Here is a 12500-nt window from a genome sequence, read left to right as displayed (position 1 = left end):
CCAGTATATTTGCCAAGCAAGGTCTGGTTTATGTTCCTTCCATCATAGAAGGCTACCCAACTGAATTCCCAGACAGGAAAATTCGGGATAATAAGGGTAGTAAAGTTTAAAGCGATGTTATGATGAGGCGGAGCTGCAATGTGCCAGCTGCAAGTGTTTTCTATGATGAATAGTGAACTGAAATTGATCGCGCCACTTGAACCATTGACGATGAAGGAGCATGGTTCTGAAGAATTTACCCCTGTGGATACAAAGGAAAATGAAAAAGTCGAGTAAATTATGTTCTTACGGAGTTAACGTTGCTGAATAGCTGGCGTGCTTTTTTTGTTACTTAGACAATAGTGATTTTTTACACGACTCCACTATTTACGCTAATGATGTACTATAACGGAAAGCACAAGTTAATATGGAATGCAAGTGCAAAACATTCATTCAGACGTCATTTCATAAAATTTTGTAAGAAAAAATAGCAAAAAAAAAAACCCCGCTGCTAAATGTCATTTTCTGTCATTTTACCGATAGCGATGACTTTACAATTAAGTATCAATGCAGAGCTGCATCCGAAATTAATTATAATGTGCGTCGCATCGCTATCATTCTATTTTTCAAGGATCACTTCTATCTTTCGTCTATAACCCGCACTTCAAATGTAGATTTCTTTCATTCACCATTCCTTTCACACGAAGACACGAGCCCAAGAAATTGACCAGCCCCGAGCTGAGTGGCTTCACCTGCACCGCAGAGGTCATGTGTTCGAATCTCGTTGAAGCCACCTGAATTTTTCAAGTGTCTTTAATGCGTTCAACCCGCGGCCCAGGAAAAACAAACACAACAATCGCATTTGTGGGACAAAGAGGGGTTGGGGATAAAGTACCGTACTCCCAGAAAGCTTAGTCAGGTCAAGATTGCAAACTAACATCAAAAAGAGCCAGAAGGCCGGGTCCCAAACCTGTCTAGCAGGAGGGACATAATCCCCACAACCTCCAACTAGAGAGGTCCTTATCCTATCCGGGGCCAGGGGTTCATAACCCCCAACCCTCTCCTAGGGGTGAACATCCCCAATGAAAGAGGTCCTTTTTCTATACCCTCTCACAAGAGGTCCTTATCCTATAACCCTCTCCAGGGGGTCAAGATGCCCAGTGGAAGAGGTCCTTATCCTATACAATCTTAATCTCGTTGTTATGGTAACAAAGAAAAAGGTCGGTCTCTGGGGCAAAGGGTGACCTGTATGGGAGCACTTCATCTCGAATCCATGTTTTATTTAAATAATAGAAACCTTAAAAGAGCTACAGTAGCTATGATAAGGAAGTTGGAATATTTTAGTGGAACAAGTACAGCACTTCAGTAATGTTGTGCAACATAAGCAATGTCTGTACCGTACACAAAAGGTGATGAACATTCAACAACAACAAAAATAATAATAAATAAATAACAACTTTCATAACCAAACGATTACATACATCGATACTTCATAAAGGAGCGCAATGAAAGAGGGCCCCCAAAGTGGGGATCCTTTGTAATAAACTATTCAGACATATTACATAGAGTTTCAATCGAGTGTCGTAAAGGAAAAACCAAGGTAATTACTTTGGCCAATCAACCAATCAAAACTCCAAGTAACGACAAGTAGCCCAAACAAAGCGCGAGAAAATGTGTACGCGCAAGCCTCGATTGGTTTCGTTTCACAGTGGCGCGAGAACTTTGAACCAATCACTGAGTGAAGTAATCATAAACCAAAGCAATTCGCTAATTACTTTCGACACTCAATTGAAAACCGCTCTAATCCAACTGAATAATGCTTGAAAACCAACCCTATCAATACAACAGGAAGTTCAGTAAAGAGACCTATAACAACATAAAGTCATTCTCATAGTAATGTAAAATTTTAAAGAGGAGTGCTATGGCAGAATAACATATTAGACTGTATCAAATGCTATCAGAGAGCCCATTATTAATTAAGGGTGGTGGGGGTGGTGGGGGGGGGGACGGGGATTTAAGAGCAGCTAAAATGAAGAACTAGGCCTTGACGCATATGACAGCATATAAAAGACGACCAATCATGATGACTGTACTATCAGAGTAAAAGCCCGCATATTAGTGCCAACCGGTGACGTCAGACCACGCTTGCACGTTAGCAGAAGATAACCTTGGGCGTGACGGCAGCATTTGCTTGAATAGTATGTGAAAAGTGTTATAAATCCTTGTACTCGGGCACTGAATTGGGCACAAGCACAAGGTTAAACACGATTCTTACATACATACACATTTTACTTACAATCAGAACAGTTTTACGTTTAAGCAGACCGGCAGGTAGCAATTTAAAAGCGGCAAAGCATGTTTTCGAGGGAATTGTTCCCAGACTCCGCGCAGTTAGCTGTTGCTTTTCGAGATGCAGAATACCTTTTCTTTTTGCTACGCAGAAATCGACTCGTTACAAGTTAAAAAGAAAACAAATCGCGCAGACAATAAAATAGCAGAAGGTAAAGAGACACATTTTTGTTTCTGTAGATTTTGTTTCGCCAAATTTGCTGCGCGTCATCTTGCTGATAATAATCAGTTTCATACAAAACAGAATGGTCTGTGCATGACCCAAGCCATTGTTGACAACGGCAGTAGTGCTCACTCACAGTGCTACCTATAATAGTTCTCACTCCTAAAAACACATTTTCTGGTTGTGTTTTTGATGTAGCTACCAGAAAAAATGGCATCTTGTGGTATGTACACTTTCGCTGATCTTCAATAGGCCATTTCCAGCATTTCCAAGGTGATGTTTGTCTCGGTCTCGAAGTGAGCCTTGGTGCTCCACTATTGAAATGAAAATGAGTTTGATTTGCATACGAATACGCAACTCATTTCCATTTGAATGGTTATGCACCAGCACTAGCTTTCAAACTGAGGCATGCAGCAACTCGGAAATGAGCTCTTGGTGGTCGTTTTTGGACAAAAAATCGCCTAATGCGTTTTTCAACAGTGTTGTATTGTATAGTAATAAGTTAACATCTCTTTCGCTGTTTCTGAGGGGAGCACTGTTGCAAAATACACACCCCGTGAGCTTTTAAAGCCAAAAGGAGCTTGTATAAATAGAAAAGAAATCATCGCGCAGAATGCCTGGACCGACAATCAACGTAACAAACGCAACAAACTTTAATGAAGCTAACTGCTGATTGCCATTGAGCAATAAAGATCTTTTTCTCAATTGTTTCGCTCTGTTAAACATCGATTCGAGTTTATTCATTTCAGTTTGTCGATTGCACGTAAGAAAACGTGTCCGAAGAAAACGGACTGTTTGGTGATGCTTGTTTTGAACAATTGGCTGAGGCCGAGCGCTTTTTCCAGTAAATTCGCGAATCTTAAGTGCGAACTCATAAAACAAGCATTTTTCGAGATCAGAAATGGTACGGGCAAATTTGAAATGTTTGTGAAAGTCGGCTTATAACACACTCTCAAAGTGTGATATCGCGAAACAATAGCGAAAACAATAACTTGAAACGTCCTTTGTTTCTTAGCTCCGCCCTGACAAGTTATTAGTGAGTTTAAGCAAAGACGACGGCTACGGCTATGGCAACGCCACAAAGCAAGAATAATATTGGTTAAAAAGAAAAGATATTCGTGCCCCACGAGCAACACGAATTTCCGTGCATTTCTCTGCCGTACTCCACAAAACAACAACGTCACAGTGAAATCACCAAATTTTAGCTTTTGACGACAACGTGTGCGTATAACAATGAAACAGTCATTTTCTGTTTTCACTTTTAAAAACCGTTCGTACCCATTCAGTTACAGGATAGTTTGCCTGTACTGTACAAGGTGAATAAGGCGAAATACTTGAGATAGCGCTAACGTATATTTTGGACTGACGTTTTCGTTGCCATAGCCGTCGTCTTTGCTTAAACTCCCCAATGAGCATAGCAGTTCCCTAACAAAGAAAGAGCGCGTAAGAGTTGACCAATGAGAGCCATTTGAGTTATTCTTAGCCGCTCATCTAACTAGTCTATAATTTTGATTTCACTGGAAGTAAATGTCCGGTGAACAAAAAGGAAATTCTGCGCGATGTAAATATTATGATTTTTTTCTTTTAAAAAAAAGTAATTTTTGTGCCTGAATATCTTCCTTTAAATAGTGGAGACCTGTGGCGGAGAACTGTTGACTTCTGACTGTAACGCAACCCACCGTTTTCACAATCCTTCCTTACACCACCATATTGTTTTACTATCTGAAACACTTCCCTAATGATATTCAATGAACCTAGCCGGCCTTGAGACCAATTATCAAGAAATTCTTTTCTCAGACCAATCCTGGGAAAAACTGTTGGGAAAATTCCTGCTCTTCCCTTTCCCACCATGTTGATATTTCACGGTGTCCGAAGACAAGATTAGTTCATCGATCGCACGAATGTTTCAGTATTGTCTGGGGGAAAGGGGGAACGCGAAAACGGCAGCAAAAGAAGAACACGTTTTGCTCATATAACGATGGAAGCAGGTGCAGTAAATTCTCTACTTTTCGATTAAATTTGACTAGTTTCCCAAAGTCTTTTGACCAGGATTCTAGAACGGAGCCTTGGAGCACACCATAGGTAACGTCGATCCTTGAAAATACATGTGGACCAATTTGAGTTGTCTGAGTTCGATCTTGTAAGTAGGATAAAAACCACCTGTTTGCCTTGCCACAAAAGCCATAGTATTCAAGTTTATGAAGTAAAATATTAGGAACAATAGTGTTAAAGCTTTTTTCGAGTCAATGAAGACACCACATGAGAATAATCGCTTGTCCACATTTATCTGTTGTATGGCGTTCACGAAATCAAGATTTGCATGTTGAGATGAGTGTGCTTTTCGGAAACCGTACTGTGATGGAGAGAGTAGTGAAAATAAAAAGTTTTCGAATTGTCAGCAATGAGTTCTTGTAAAATTGGGGAGAAATATCACTAGCTTGTGTTTCCAGAAGTCTGTTTAAAGCACCTAAAGGTAATTTGTTGCAGCAGATCTTGTTTGAAGCTTCATTATACTTTCTTGGTTGTATTTCCGTAATTCCCAAGCCAAGCTGGCGTGTTTCAGTGAACTACATCAAAAACATCAAAAGTTATTATTATCGTTATTGCTATTGCTTGTATCTCTTAAAGAAACTTTAAACTGAAATTTTAAGTAAATAAAAAATTGGTGTACCTTTTAAAAAAAGGCAGCTCCCTTTAAAATTTAAAATCTTTTAACGTTGCAGGGAAAATGTGAAAAAAGGTAACAATGGTATCCTTTCCTCTAGGCAAGTCAATCAACGTTTATATCCCTTTGACAGTTGCTATGCAAGTTTCCTTTTCTCACGGTTGGACTGGAAAAGGACGCATTGAAAGCCGTTTATCAGATGAACGTTATTGCTCCCCAATAAGTCCCTTTTGCATGCTTCTTCCCGGTTGAGCTAGAGAATAACAGACTGGCTAATCAACTAAGACTCTATGATTGGCCTTTAACTGAATTAAATTCTTCTTGGGAACTCAAAGTGACATCCCATGACTGATCATGCAAACTCACCCTTAGTATAGATTAATTCAATAAAAGGTCGTTTACTTACTCCAGAAACCACACATCAAAAATACAATGACTGCAAGATGCCCGATGGTTTCCATTCTTGAATACGCTTTAGTAAGTACTTAGGTCCCCACACATTTCAACTAAACGTATCAGCAAGGAACTGCAAAGGAATGAGAAAACCATGGTGTTGTTGACACTGTTTTCTAACGTACCAAATGTTTTCGTACGCGTGCACTCTCTTAATTAACATCTTCATTGCCTCCTAACAGTGGAAAATATTCTCAGCGAATAAAATCGATGAACAGCACATCGATGTTAAATAAATGTATGACAAATACCCCTAAGCTGTAACGCATGCACTTCCTAACATCAAGACTTACAAATCATGAACAAGGAAGTTTAGTTCAAAACTCTTAACCAACACTAATTCAACAAAATTAACTATTGGAGGGTAATTTGAAGTGCTACAGTAGTTCTCCCCATGTAAACCATGTGAGCGTTTGCCCTCCTAATGGAATTGAGCCCACCCAAGGACAGAGAAAAAACTATGACCGGGGTGGGAATGGAACTGCTCCCGTCTGACCTTGTAGCTTAGTCGGCGGTAGAGCAGCGTTGATTTAACCCGAAGGTCGTGGCCGTTCAATTCCCGCCCTGGTCAGAGGTTTTTTCTCTGTCCTTGTGTGAGCCCAATTCCATTAGTAGGGCTAACGCTCACATGGTTTACGTGGGTAGAAAATAGCACTTCAAAGTACCCACCAATAGTTAATTCTGTTGAAATATAAGTGCTACATGGCCAACGTTTGCAAAAACGCAACCCTTCCTTGTTCTTGTAATTTAACCGAAGACTGCCTGCCCAGGCTGTGCCTGTCGATGACGGTTTTAGTTACAAAGCGGAAAGAATTGTAACATCTTCCTCCGATCCTTTGGTCCAAGATGAAACATTTATTAAGCTTACTCGTTTCATGATATTACCATTCTTACATTCGAAGAATGTAAAAAGAAAACATACAGAAAAAAAAAAAAATGTCACAGCTGAAATAATTTAAGTCCATGCAAGTATGTATAAATCGTTATTTTATTTTATTGAAAATGTTCCTTGGTTCCGGAACCGTTGCTCGGTAGCATTCTTTGCACTCTTGTATAATTCATTTATTAACAGGCTGCAAGTGATGCAGACGAAGTTCGCCTAGTCTAAACTGTATATCTTAGTTGCTTGTAAGGGAGGAGAAGTTACATCCACCTACACCTGAATCAGTTCATTTCCAACCTGCACTCTTCATTATGACAGAAATAAGATTTTTTAAACTTTTTTTTTTTTTTGCAGTTGGAAATCTTCAGTATTGATTTTTGGTTTATGACTTTACTTTTTCTTGCGACTGAACATAACGCTGAGTGTCTTTGTAGATCATAAAGATGTGTCTTAAAAACGACACACCTTGATATTTTGAAAACACACAAGGTGTCTCAGGAAAACACACCTAATTTTAGAGTGTAGGGTGGTGTTGTCAGATGAAGGTGGAAGTTGTTCTTCTATCTTCCTCTGCATCAACTTGTAAACTGTCATTAATAGCACCTTTTGATCGGTTGAGTGATCAGTGATGGCTGAGATATAACACGTCGACCTCAGCGTCTACACAAGATTGTTAACAACACAACATTGCTGGACATATGAATCTCAATAAGCTTGTACATACGTAGACCGCCATCTTCCCTCAAGCTGCCGTCTTTTACTTTTCATAATTTTAACGTCACCTCTCCGACGGTCTCCGACCGTGCAGTCGTCGCTCGGAGGTGTGCTGCAAAAGCAACGCTTTTTACGCTTTACCCAGCAGCCTATGCTCTATGCTCTTATGTAATTAATGAGAGATCCCAGATGTTGCAAGTCTAAAGACAGCCTATTGTATTTGAGACAAACTTTACTGACAACTAATTTACATGGATAAACTTTTCCATTCTCATTGGCTAAGAGAAATGAGGCTCTCAGGTAACTCAGTGCAGAAAAGATGCAATTCAGTGCAAAATGAAGTAAAAAGAAAGCATTCTTATTGGTCAATGAATAAAGAACCTCACAGATACCCAATCAAATGCAAGTACAGGATGGTGCAAAATGGGGATACGTGATTAGGTATTCGTGATAGGCATGCGTTACTCCTGCATAAGTATGATAAGCTATCCAACCTCGACCCCAGAGCTCTTCTCTTGGCAAGAGCTCTGGGGAACCCTGAAACGAAGTGTTTTCACATTGGTTTTCGTGAAGAACAATCAAAAGCGTCTCTAATTGGTGCATTCATATTAGCACTAGGGGTGAGCAGGCGCCGTGAGGTTCAAATAGCCAATTTTTGGCTATAAGAACTCTACAGCGCGTGTTCTCCTACATGAAGTTTCCCAGAGCCTTGGGTCGATCCGAGGCTCTGGTGGCGAGAATGGATAAGCTATCTTGATACTTTTTCATAATTAATGGCATGAATTTTCCCATGTAATATGGAACACAATCCACGATCCATTCTTTGTATATTTCAAACTTGCAAAGTATATAATTGGAAATTATAAATCCTGTCACTCTTGACTTCTTTTAAGAAAGTTAGTGTTAAAAGTTTCACTTATTTGCATGCATCGTATAACATTTTCAGAAGACAGGAAGTTTGTCATATGATTTTTTTGAACCAATCGAATGATTACACAACATGTTATACAAAGTTCACGAACACAGTTTGTACAATGAGGAACCGTTGATAAATTATTTCACAAACCAAGCTCGCAATCTCTAACTTTAACAATAAAACAGCAAATACTAAAAGAGGCAGGTATGGGCAAAATTAAAGAAGATTAAAATGGACTGTGATTTTGGTTTTTGCAAACTGTTCAGCCTAAGAGTTTTTCAAACTTTATCTCTGTTCATCAGTTGTAACTTTAATTAAGTATGCTCGACTGACACGTTTTCGTCTCAACAGCTTTGGTTTGTCCTGTTTAAAAGTTTTTTCTAAGTTAACGTTAAGTTGTATAGCAAGAAGGGGCGAGTACCCTCGAAATGTTTGGCTAACTTTTAAAATCCTTGTGCGCAAATTTGAAGTTTCCTTTACCAATCATTCGCATTATGCGCAGCACAGTTCCTTCGAATTTTTTGTTACCACAAAATGAACTTTAGTGCCATGACACAGCCCTTTTAAGGAGTTCCTGAGTTTTGCCGTAAACCCTTGGGTTACAGTTTTAACTGACCAATGGAAAGGCTAGGCATACCTGGTATTGGACACTTTTCACTGGAGCCAGGGAAATCTCCCTTAATCGGAGCCTTAGGCCTGTTCGTCAAAAATGGAATATACAAATATATCTGGGAAATAAAATAGTGTCATAGAACTTTTGAACATTCTATTTCATTCCTTTTGGTTGCTCTCGTTGTTGTTTGCAATAATTGAGGTCGATTTAGAAGCAATTCAAAATAGTCGCGTTCGTCTTTTAGACCATTATAAATTATTAAAAAAAAACAACAAATTTGTAATTTTAAAAACAAAACTTTTGAATTTTTAAGAAAATTTCAAAAAGCTAAACACCAAATTTGAATTATTGGCGATCTTGAGCAACAGTTCATTCAACAACAACGGAAATGAAAACTCTACATTAAATCATATCGTGACTGTCTATATGAGAATCGATCCCGAATTGTCTAATCCTCGTCGAGGAAAGGATGGGAAGACTGACAAGATTTCGATTGTAGCTCCTTCTTACTAGGTTTGCGTGATGCATTTTTCGCTTTCTTGTTGATTTCAAACTAGAAAGGTAATCGTGTTGTAATAAAATTCTGAAAATTTTTGTTGACCACAGGGGTAACAGTAGCTCTCGTGATTGGTTCACAAAACAATTGCCACCAAAAATATATAACGGGAACACTGTAACCAAATCGCAAAAACACAACATCTGCATCCTATACTGGTCCAATGAAACTATATTTTCATTTAGCATTTACAATTTTACCAGTGTTCAAATTTGACCATTTATATTTTGCCTTTTTTTTTTATTTGTAATTAACAATTCGACTAAAATTTTGATAATGTAATTTATTTTTCATTTCAGTCTTTTGTTCACTCTTTTTTTCGCCGTTTCATTTATTTACCATTTCGCAAATACTCTTTTTCTTTGACCGTTTCAGTTTTGTCAGGAACAATACACAAACAGCGGTGACAAACACCAGGTATAAACGCATCCTTTGAAATTATATTTTACTTGACGTTCCTTATCCTTCTACATACATCCTCAGAACTGACCGTCAACTACAACCTTTGAATTTATACAGACACGATTACTTTAACTTATTAAGTATTAAGTAACAATAGAGGTGACAAAAGATAACAAACAAACAGCAAAATCTAACTGCTTCTTTATTAGTTTTCTGCTGTTTCTTTGTTTGTTCTTTTTGACACCTCTATTGTTACTCAATAGTTAATAAGTTAGTGATCGTATAAATACAAATTCAACTCTTGTATTAACCGTCACTCTCCATGCCGGATGTATGTAGAAGCAAACGAAAGGTCAAGTAAAAAATAATGTTAAAGGATGAGCTGGATGAGTTTGTATATGAAGTTTGTCATCGCTGTTTGCTTATTAAACTTGATAAGTATTTTTTTTCGAAAGAATTAGAATTATCTTTTTAAAAATGAATAACTGAGAAACAACACCCGATCTTCCACTACCCATTTTTTGTATATTTCAAACTTGCAAAATATTTTATTGGAATTATAAAATCCCGTTGCTCTTGACTTCCTTCAAGAAAGTTTTGATATTCACTTATTTGCCGACATCGCACAACATTCCCAAAAGACAGGAAGTTTGTCATATGATTTTTTCATTCAATCAAATGATTACACAACATGTTTTACGTTTGTGAACAAAGTTTGTTTTGATACGAAATTTGTCAGTAAAGCTTTTAGAAAGTTTGTCTCAAGTCAATAGGATATGTTTAAGCAAGCAGCATCAGGAATCTTACATAGACTTCCAGGGTAAAGTTTTAAAGCCTGCAATCGACGACTGCAAGAGCTCGGCGAGGTGATGTCATAATAGGACGTTTAAGGTTTAAATTGGCCCAGGAAGCCTATGTTCTATTCTGCTTAAAGAGGCAGAGTCACGAAATGCCGCCAAATTCAGCGACTGCAAACTGGCAACCAAATCAAGCGAAACATAAAGATAACTGCTTTTAGTATCACCCAACTAGTGGACTAATCAAATCCTGGATTTTGATTGGCTACGCTACTAGAGGACTATTATTAATAGTCCTCGAGTAGCGAAAAGCGTGACGCTTTCTTTCGTTTTATTCCCAAATAAATATTTCTTCAACTTGCATTTGCTAACTTTATTATTGCCTTTTCTGTCCGACTAGTTGGGTGATACTAGAACAATTGGACCCTTCGCCCTCAAGGGCCACGGGTCAATAGCCCATGAGGCTTCGCCATTTCAGGCTACGGGTCTAATTGTTAAATAGCATTGAAGTAAGGTTTGAATAAAACACTTTGCCTTCTAGAAGCTTTGGCTAGTGTTGGTTTAAAGTAATTTCTGAGTTAACGTTAAGTTGTATATATAGTGAGACGGGGCGTGTAAATGGTAAAACGACACAAAACGAACTGCACTGCTGTGACACAGCCCATTTAAGAAATTCCTGAGTTTGCCATAAACCCTTAATTAAACGTTTTCACAGACCAACGGAAAGTCTAGGCATACCTGGTATAGAACACGTTTCACTGGAGCCACGTAAATTTCCCTTATTCGTAGTCTCAGGCTTGTACGTCGAAAACGAAATATTTCACTTGATTTGACAAATTTAGTATTTGATAAGCTAATTAATAATTTATAAGTTAGCCATGCAACCAGGTGACATTTAAAACTCACTTTCCTCTGGTTGAAAACATGGGTCCTCAAAGTCCCATGATACTAATTAACTTTTCTGAACTTATATTTATAGCAATGTGGCTTACAATATCTCATTTTAAAAGTTAGAAAATAGCCTTTTCAGTAAAATTTATATGTATATATATTCAGCATAAAATCCAAGGAACTTTCATAAAAAAATAACCGTAAGTAAAAAAATTCGGAAAAATATTTCAAAATATTTGAGGAAAAATGGAGAAAAATTCAAATTGCATGTTCTGGTACAAAAAGTTGAAAAAGAAAGTTTTTTGTAGTTAACCAATATTTCCACCAAATTTGGCTAAAAAAGAATCATCCGTAAATTTTGCAGAATTTTTTTTAATTATACGCGTCAACACCTGTCACTTCTCTATGACGACAAGCAATAATGGCAATTGTGTTTTTGCATGGTTAACTAGCTTCGGTCTTAGGGTGGGCAAAAACCCTGAGCAGTTGTTCAAAATCGTTTTTAATCAAACTTTCCGAATTTTTAGGTCCAAATTATGAAATTTTCATTCACAAGAGTTTAATTTGATGATCTAGTGCACGATGTGGTTCGTGGCATTTAAAAAAAATGTGCTCACTAACGTTCACAAAAACAACTCGTATGCAAATTTTTATCTTCCTCACTAGTTAACGTTAATTTCTCCATATTATTTTCCAGCTGCCTTTCTAAAATTGCTTGAAATTGTTTCCCTGGTATGTTTCCCATCCTTTAACAGAGGTTTTTACTAACTACAACATTTGACTTTATATGGACACGATTACTATAACTTAATAAGTACATTTATTAGGTAACAATAGACATGACAAAAAAGAACAAAGCAAGATACTAACTGCTCCGGTACGGAGCCCATTATCCAAATTTACATCCAAAAATCATCCCATCTAAATTGCCATCTAAATTGTCATCAAAATTTACACTCTTATTTTCAGTTTTTTCGCGACGTTTTTCGCGACTTTTTTCGCTACTTTTTTCGCGACTTTTTTCGCGACTTTTTTCGCGACGTTTTTCGCGACTTTTTTCGCGACGTTTTTCGCGACTTTTTTCGCGACGTTTTTCGCGACTTTTTTCGCGACTTTTTT

The sequence above is a fragment of the Montipora capricornis genome, chromosome 5, assembly GCF_036669925.1.
Source record: "Montipora capricornis isolate CH-2021 chromosome 5, ASM3666992v2, whole genome shotgun sequence".
Lineage (NCBI taxonomy): Eukaryota > Metazoa > Cnidaria > Anthozoa > Scleractinia > Acroporidae > Montipora > Montipora capricornis.
This window is presented reverse-complemented; position numbering follows the sequence as displayed.